Here is an 8,428-nt window from a genome sequence, read left to right on the forward strand (position 1 = left end):
CATGTGTTTATGGCTTTTATCATATTTCCGGCGTTGAGTTCTATTCCAAACTCCATCCTGATGTCTCCAGATACAATCCTTACAGTCTGGATTAGGGTATCTATTTCCTTGATGCTCTTACCTTACAGCTTGATGTCGTCCATGAACATCAGATGGTTCATTCTGTTGCCTCTTTTCTATTATTATTATTATTATTATTATTATTATTATTATTATTATTATTATTATTATTATTATTATTATTATTATTATTATTATTATTATTAATATTGAACAGGTTACTGACGTGCGAATTACAATAAGCATCTACACAACAATCTAATAATATGTGAAACAAAGTTGAAAACAGTCGAGAGAACGCAAATGTAAAACATTCACAAAACAACGATCAATTCACAAAACGCAAACGTTAATATCAGACAGGAAGGAAAACTATACAAAACAATCTGAAGATTCCCATTTTACCCGTACGTCATCAAGACGGAAACACTAAATTCATAAAATGGTAAATTTAAATACAAAATGCAAACCTCCAGCTGCCACCTTCCCCCCACCAAATAATTAAATAAATAAATAAAATGCTCAAACAGCCATTTCTTGGGACCTGATTTTAGAGATCTCTTCCTCCAGTAGTCATCTGGAGTACTGCTGGTTGGGTATTTGGGTCCAACGGCAAAAATGAGTCTTTGATTTTAGGACAAATTTAGAATTCTAATTTATCACTTACTTCAGTGGTTTCTCGGGATCCTAGTACTTATTTTAACACCAAACGGAATCATGAAAACACCAAACTCAGGTTGTGCGTGGGGACTAAAATTAGGACATGACCTTCATCGCCAGAATTCCAGTATGCAGCTCAAGGTGAATTGCACTTTTACAAAAACTGGTTTTGAATGTCAGCATAAGGAATGTAAACCTACTGTTTTTAATGTTTGTAATCCAAAGCCAAATTTGAGGTAAAAAAAAAAAAGCAACTACAGAAAGTGGATGGGTACCACTAAAAAGAAAAAAAAAATATATATTAATATATATATATATATATATATATAATATATATATATATATATATATATATATATATATATTAGATAATATAAAAATCTGAGTTTGGTGTTTTCATGATTCCGTTTGGTGTTAAATAAAGGGAGCAGATAGAATAGAATCTAGAATGAAAGCCAAAGACCAAGCGCTGGGAACTATGAGGTATTCGATGCAGAGAGGGAAAAAGGGAGCAGATAGTTCTGAAGGGTGCAACAGGAGGTATACCTTAATAAAATGCTCCTAAGCAGACACTCTATTCAAGTCGCGGTGCAGCATCAACAAATTAAGAATTCATGTTTTAGAGGACACAAAAACAAACAACATAAAAGAAAGACACCTAAATAGTTCCATCACAAAAGGTCAGTACCTACATCTGCCAGACTCCCATTACAGAATCTGTCGAGAGATCACAATCAAGATAGATGGATTGGGCGTCTCGAGATGACCCATGTGCCCAGGGCGATGGGCTAGAGTACACAAAGGACGTCAATAATACAACAAAGACCACGAGTGTTTGGCCAAAACTGTTATTTATCATCTGCTTTGTTTGTCCAGCATATGTCTCCATGTAGTCGTCTTGCCGACTGTCTTTTGTTTTGTTAAGCAATGGCTTATATTTGTAGGTTATGTTATGTTTTTGAAATGTTGCTTGATGTTACACGTTTAAATAGTTTATTGATTTAAACTAATAACTTTTACTCAACGGAGATGAAGTCCAATAAAACGAAAAAAACGAACTATTATGTACGGTCTTGCGTTGCAATGACGTCATCAATTATCATTGTTGATGCCATAGATATATGCCTTCGTACTAGAGTTACGATTTCTATAAACGCTGTTTTTCTATATAAGACCTTACGACAACAAAGGGCAAATTTATAACATTATAGAATAGAATCTAGAATGAAGGCCAAAGGCCAAGCGCTGGGAACTATGAGGTCATTCGACGCAGAGAGGGAAAAAGGGAGCAGAAAGTTCTGAAGGGTGCAACAGGAGGTAAATCTCGCAATTGCACTACGAAACAATTGTCAGGATAGGATAGCAAGATGGAAAAAATAATATCGAAAGGAGGTACAGTGAAAGGAAAGTAGTTGCAACTAGGGTCCGAAGGGACGGTGCAAAGAACCTTCAAGCGATGCGTACAGTGCGCCGACTTCATAGCATCAAAATCACCCACCTTTCTCTTCCCACCCCAGCTCTTGATAGGAATCCTATTCCTGGTGGACAGCGAGGTGTACTTCTTCAAGAGGAAGAGAAGAGATCTATCAGAGGAAACAGAAGATAGCATTCTTCGACAGCAGCAGCAATGGCTGACTACTACCCTGTTGGGGTGTGGCTTACAACTAATCTGCGACTACCAGGGACGACGGTAATCATATCTTGAGCGAGGAGGAGTTGATACAGTCCATCTTCGGGTGAGTGTTTTTCTCCGAATTTCATCTTAGGGGTCAAATTAGGATACCAAATCCGTAACCAAATTCGCTATTGGGCAAGAAGGATCACGACAAATTAAAATTTGCATGTAGCGATAATAATACAAGATATTATTAAGATTTTACTAGCAAAAATGCTTTTAAAAGAATAATTAACGGTTCTTCTCTGTGATAATGATGACGTTTACATTGCACTTTTACCATTATCATCAACATGGAGTCTGGTAATGATGCTATCGATAAATCATTAACAATAAAAATACAGTAATGTAACATTTAATCAACAACATCCGTTCTTTCAAATAATAATGATTGCATTATATATATTAAGATTATCATTATCATTAAATTAAATCTGGTGTCAGATGATATCAATAAATCATTAACAATAAAACTATTTTTATAATGAAAATAATGCAGCATTTTATCTGCAATAACTGTTTTTCTCTATAATAATCATTATGTTTGCAATATATATTCTTATTATCATTATTATGTTAGCATTATTATTAATCTGAAAACGATACTATATAAAATAAATAATGTTTACAATAAGACTTTTTAATAACAATAATGCATGTGTTATCATTAATAACTGTTCTTCTCTACAACAATAATAATGTTTACATTATTTATTAATGCAACAAATCCAAGAAAAAACCAGAATTCCTTAAAAAAAATTCTCCAGTGGCACCATTCTCATTATTATTAATTAATCCGGTATCTGGTTTCCTGGCAAGGCATCAAAAGGACAATACAAAGGCAATGAGAGAAAAAATAATAATAATAATTCTCTACCTCGACAGGAGAAAGCCGGAGACCCCATTGCAGCCGAAGAACCCAGACCTCCCCAACGGAGGAGGGTACGATGATGACCCCGTTCGGCTACGAGGAAGCCTGATCGAGACCTGCGGTAGGCTGTTCCCTAGATGCCCCTCCGCCTTCAGGAGAATGCTGGAGATCTTCGCTCCCGTACCCAAGCGGAGTTCTCACTATGAGCTCTGAGAGAGAGAGAGAGAGAGAGAGAGAGAGAGAGAGAGAGAGAGGGAGAGAGAGAGATCGACTCGAGTGATGACTCTATTCTTTAGTAATTACTATTCATACCTTGCATACTACAGTTATTCATGAGAGAGAGAGAGAGAGAGAGAGAGAGAGAGAGAGAGAGAGAGAGAGAGAGAGAGAGAGAGAGGGGCAGATAGAATCATTCTAAGAATTGCGACTATACTTTTTTAAATTGTTACTTAGCCAAGCACTAACACCATCAATTATTCATGCCTGAGAGAGAGAGAGAGAGAAAGAGAGAGAGAGAGAATTTTTCTTCAGTATCTGTACACTATAATTGTAATAATGTACCTGCATTAATTATAAAAAGTATTTATTTATTTATTTATTTATTTATTATTTAAGTATATACGTAGTATTACTAGATTTGGTCCAGGGAAGAAACGCGAGTTACTTGCCAAGTTCGGTATCGCCAAAGGTACCATACGTTACTTATTCATAAATTTAATGTAATTCCTTCAGATTAATAAAGAAATAAATATAATCTGTTATCTAAGTATGCAAAAACACACGGCTACCGAGGTTCTGTAAACTAAAGGTATTAGGAGCCTTTGGAATGATCCCAAAACCATATACATGGAACCTTAGGGACCTAAGGAATTCCTATTAGATTGGGTGGAAGGAAGCAACACAGCCTGAACCTATACATGCTCAGAGGATCCTGAAGTTAGTTGTCCTACAAGGACTATACCAGACAAAGAACTCCGATCAGAATGCATCAGAAAAGACACCATGGGCGATCTCCATTACCCGTGGCTTTTGACCAAACTGAAGAGCCAGACCAAGTGGGACTCCAGCTAGGCCCAAGAGAACAGGTTCATACGTTACTGTGCTCATAGAGGATAATGTCCAACAAGAGGCATTCAGGAATGCACTGAGCAAGGGCAATGGTCCTGCTGGCGAGTCTGGAAAGGACCTATGATTGAATGACTGAAATTTCTACCATTTCTCTTTATATAGTATGAATGGCAAGTACAGTATATGCAGTACTATGTTATGTATGTAAACATTTAGAAAGGCTCCAACTATTTCCTGCATTTGTTACTAAAGTTTTGAAGAAGTTAGAGAAATGGTGGGTGCATGTTACATATCCCTTGTACAACTTTTCTCTATGAAATGATCATTACCCATAAGTAATTTTTTTTACCCAATAAATAATTCCAAAGCTTTCAAGATGAAGTTCATGGATATATTTGAGAGCATCCTATTCCATACTATGCACCTATATTGACAGGCTGGGTGTCATAGTTTTGAGCAAAGAACTCTTCTACAGTTCTAACAAAAAATTAGATAGGGTCCAGCATACTTAGCTAGGTTAACCTTGGTTAGCAAGCCACCCTGTATTCTACCAGTTTAATTTATGAACCTCAGAATTAGGTCAAGCTGGGGACGAAGATCAAGGAGGGTGAAGACCTCAGTCAGGTATGACCCATCACATGGGTTAGAGAAAGGTTCTTTAGAATGGTTAGCTTGTGCGGGTGGGGGCTGGGGTGGGAGGAAGACCCTGATTCTGCTAGGATCCTGCCGTATATTGTAGGTTCAGATGCATCCACATCACTGCCCTAGCCACATTTAAAAATTCTATGGTAATTGGTACTCATTAAACATATGAAATACAAAGTATTTTACAACCTGCTATGAGATTCAGGGCCTCTGTAACACGGATTTTTGGCAATAACTTTTTATCTATGCATTTCATAGATATAACGCTTATTCAGAATACACATTATATCTACACATAAACTTTGACTGTATTCTGCATTACGTAGGTTGAATAAATTTGGTACTTATAATGTAAAAGTGACTTGTTTTGAAGACGGGCCAACTTACTCAGAGATAAGGTTTCGAACGCACTCGTTACGTAACTTATGACAGCTTTTCTTCTCTCTTTCTCGATGGAGATTAGTTTTGATACTACGAGTAGGGAAGGTTGTAATGAAAAAGTTGGAAATGTATTGACAACATCATGTAGTGAAATCGATGTATATAAAATTAATGTCACAGATTTGAAACATGAGCAAATTAACGATGTCTCTTTACAGCCTTTGTTTAAGAATGCATTGACAGAGAAGGAGAGTATGGCAGAATCTACATGTTACTACTTAAAAGCTGGAGTGCTAATGAGGAAATATAGAGCAAATACCGCAGTGGCAACTGCCTCTTGGGAAGTTAAACATCAGTTGGTGGTTCCAGCAACTCTGAAAAATGATGTGATGAGGGTGGCCCATGAAGTCTCTACTACTCATCTTGGGATTAAGAAGACAGCATACAGTATATTGCAATATTTTTATTGGCCTAGCCTTTTGCGTGATGTGAAGGTATTCTGCAATTGTTGCATAACCTGTCAAAAAGTAGGTAAGCCAAACCAAGCACCTAAACCAGTGCCTTTGGTCCCTCAAGTAGTCTGTAATGTTCCTTTTGAAAAAGTTATTATTGACTGCGTTGGACCTCTACCAAAAACAAAAAGACAGCATCAATACATGTTGACTATAATGTGTTCTAGTATTAGATATCCAGATGCTATTCCTTTACGGAATATAACAACTAAGAATCTTATTCCACACCTTGTCAAGTTTTTTACTCAATATGGCATCCCTAAAGTGGTTCATACCGACCGTGGTACCAATTTTACAATCTAAGCTTTTTCAGGATGTTATGTTGGCTATGAGGGTTCACCATTCTATATCTACAGCTTTATCATCCGCAAAGCCAGGGGGCGCTCGAGCGATTTCACCAGACGCTTAAGGAGCTCTGACAAAGTACAGCCATGAACATCAGAAGGAGTGGGATGAGGGACTACCATTTGTGTTGTTCGCCATAAGAAATACTCAGCAAGAAAGTTTGGGATATTCGCCTTCTGAATTACTTTATGGTAGGAGTATTAGAGGACCCTTGAAGGTTTTATATGATGTCTGGCTTGAAAACCAAGAATCAGGTAAAGACTTGCACCAATATGCTGTTACTCTTAAAAAGCAATTAGATGAGGCTCGAGTATTTGCACATCAGAATCTTTTAAAAGCACAAAAAAGTATGAAGAAAAGGTTTGATGTTAAAACTGTAACAAGAGAATTTAAACCAGGGGATCAAATTTTAATGCTTAATCCCACTAAGAAGTCTTTGGAATGTCGTTTTGAAGGACCCTATACTGTAGTAGAGAGACGCTGCAATAATGTATATGAAATTGAAACTACTGGTAAAAGGAAAGACAGACATCTTGTTCAGTGAATAGACTAAAGCCTTTTGTGTCAAAGAGCACTAAAGTAAAGCCAACAGTGCTTGCAGTTGTAAACGTTAAAAATGATTTAGTTATTGTTCCAGAGAATGATTTTAAAATTGGTAATGATTCTCACCTCTCCAATTCTGAAGTTTTAATGAATATCTCTGCAAAGTTAATGCATTTAGTTTCTCATCAGGCTAAGGATGTGGAAAGTTTGCTGAAGTCTTTCAGAGATCTGTGTGGAGATGTACCAACCCAAACAAATCTTTTGGAATATACGATCATTTTGAAAGAGGGAACAACGCCATGCAAGCAAGCAACCCTATAGAGTATCCCCATACAAGAGGGCCATATTGAGAAAAGAAACTCAGTTTCTACTGGATAACGACTTGGCCGAACGCTGTGACAGTCCTTGGTCTTCGCCGTGCTTATTAGTAGGAAAACCCGATGGATCATTTCGACTCTGCACCGATTATAGACAGGTTAATAAACTGACAGTCACAAATGCATACCCACTGCCTAGAGTGGATGATTTGATTGATCAAGCAAGTTCTTCTAAAGTTGTTACACGTATAGACCTTCTAAAAGGATACTACCAAATTCCTTTATCACCATCATCAAAACCCATTACTGCATTTGTTACACCCGATGGATTGTTCCAGTATAAGGTTTTACCTTTTGGCTTAAAAAATGCAGGACCAGTATTCCAGAGGGCAATGAATGATCTTCTAGAAGGACTTCCAGGAGTTGCAGTTTACTTAGATGATATTATTATTTTTACAGAGTCATGGTCGGACCACATGAAGTGCTTGAAAGAAGTATTGCTGCGATTGAGGAAAGCTCGATTATCAATAAATCTGAAGAAAAAAAAGTGACTTTGGACATGCCAAGATACAGTACCTTGGATACGTGGTGGGAAGCAATGAAGTGGCACCAGTAGATGCCAAGGTGAAGGATATCATTGCCATACGGCCTCCCACCTCTAAAAGAGAAGTTCAACGATTCCTCGGAATGGTTGGCTACTACCGCCGTTTCTGTGAAAATTTTTCAGATGTAGTCGCTCCTCTCACCTCTTACAAGCAGTAAAAAGAAATTTAATTTGGACTGATGATTGCAAGACTGCCTTTGAACACTCAAAACGCATCCTGGCGTCTTGTCCAGTTTTGCAGGCACCAAATTTTAAGAAAACCCTTTTCAATTGAGGTTGATGCCAGCGACTTGGGAACGGGAGCTGTACTGCTACAAGAAGGGACAGATGGAATCTTGCATCCAGTAATGTATTGCTTCTCAGAAGCTCAAACCTCATCAACGACCTTATGCGACTGTTGAAAAAGAAGCCTTTGGATTATTGGTTGCTTTGGAGAAATTTGCAGCTTATCTCCATTGTTCTCCATTTACTATCAACGTCTACACGGACCATCAGCCTCTAACGTTTTTTACAGAGAATGAGAACGAAAAATCATCGACTCATGAGATGGTGGCTGATGTTACCAAGAAATATTGATATTCAAATTCATCATATTAAAGGAAAAGACAATGTATGTGCAGACATGTTCATACGGAATCCTGTATGATGGAGATTGTTTAAATAGTCTTTTTTTTTCAGTCCTCAAGATGGTGATGAAGACTTTTTGTGGGGGAATATGTTATGGTTCCCGTTGTATATTTCTTTAAT

General features: G+C 37.3%; 1 long non-coding RNA gene across 1 annotated transcript in view; it reads left to right on the top strand.

Moving 5' to 3' along the window:
- LOC135197567 (uncharacterized) overlaps positions 1-6,147 on the top strand; it is a 15,217-nt gene extending 9,070 nt beyond the window's left edge. Inside the window, exons 3-4 of the long non-coding RNA XR_010310602.1 lie at positions 2,238-2,456; positions 3,281-6,147. This is a non-coding gene — a long non-coding RNA (uncharacterized LOC135197567). The remainder of the gene's footprint in view (positions 1-2,237; positions 2,457-3,280) is intronic.
- The last annotated feature ends 2,281 nt before the right edge of the window (positions 6,148-8,428 follow it).

Source organism: Macrobrachium nipponense, chromosome 21, assembly GCF_015104395.2.
Source record: "Macrobrachium nipponense isolate FS-2020 chromosome 21, ASM1510439v2, whole genome shotgun sequence".
NCBI classification, from domain to species: domain Eukaryota; kingdom Metazoa; phylum Arthropoda; class Malacostraca; order Decapoda; family Palaemonidae; genus Macrobrachium; species Macrobrachium nipponense.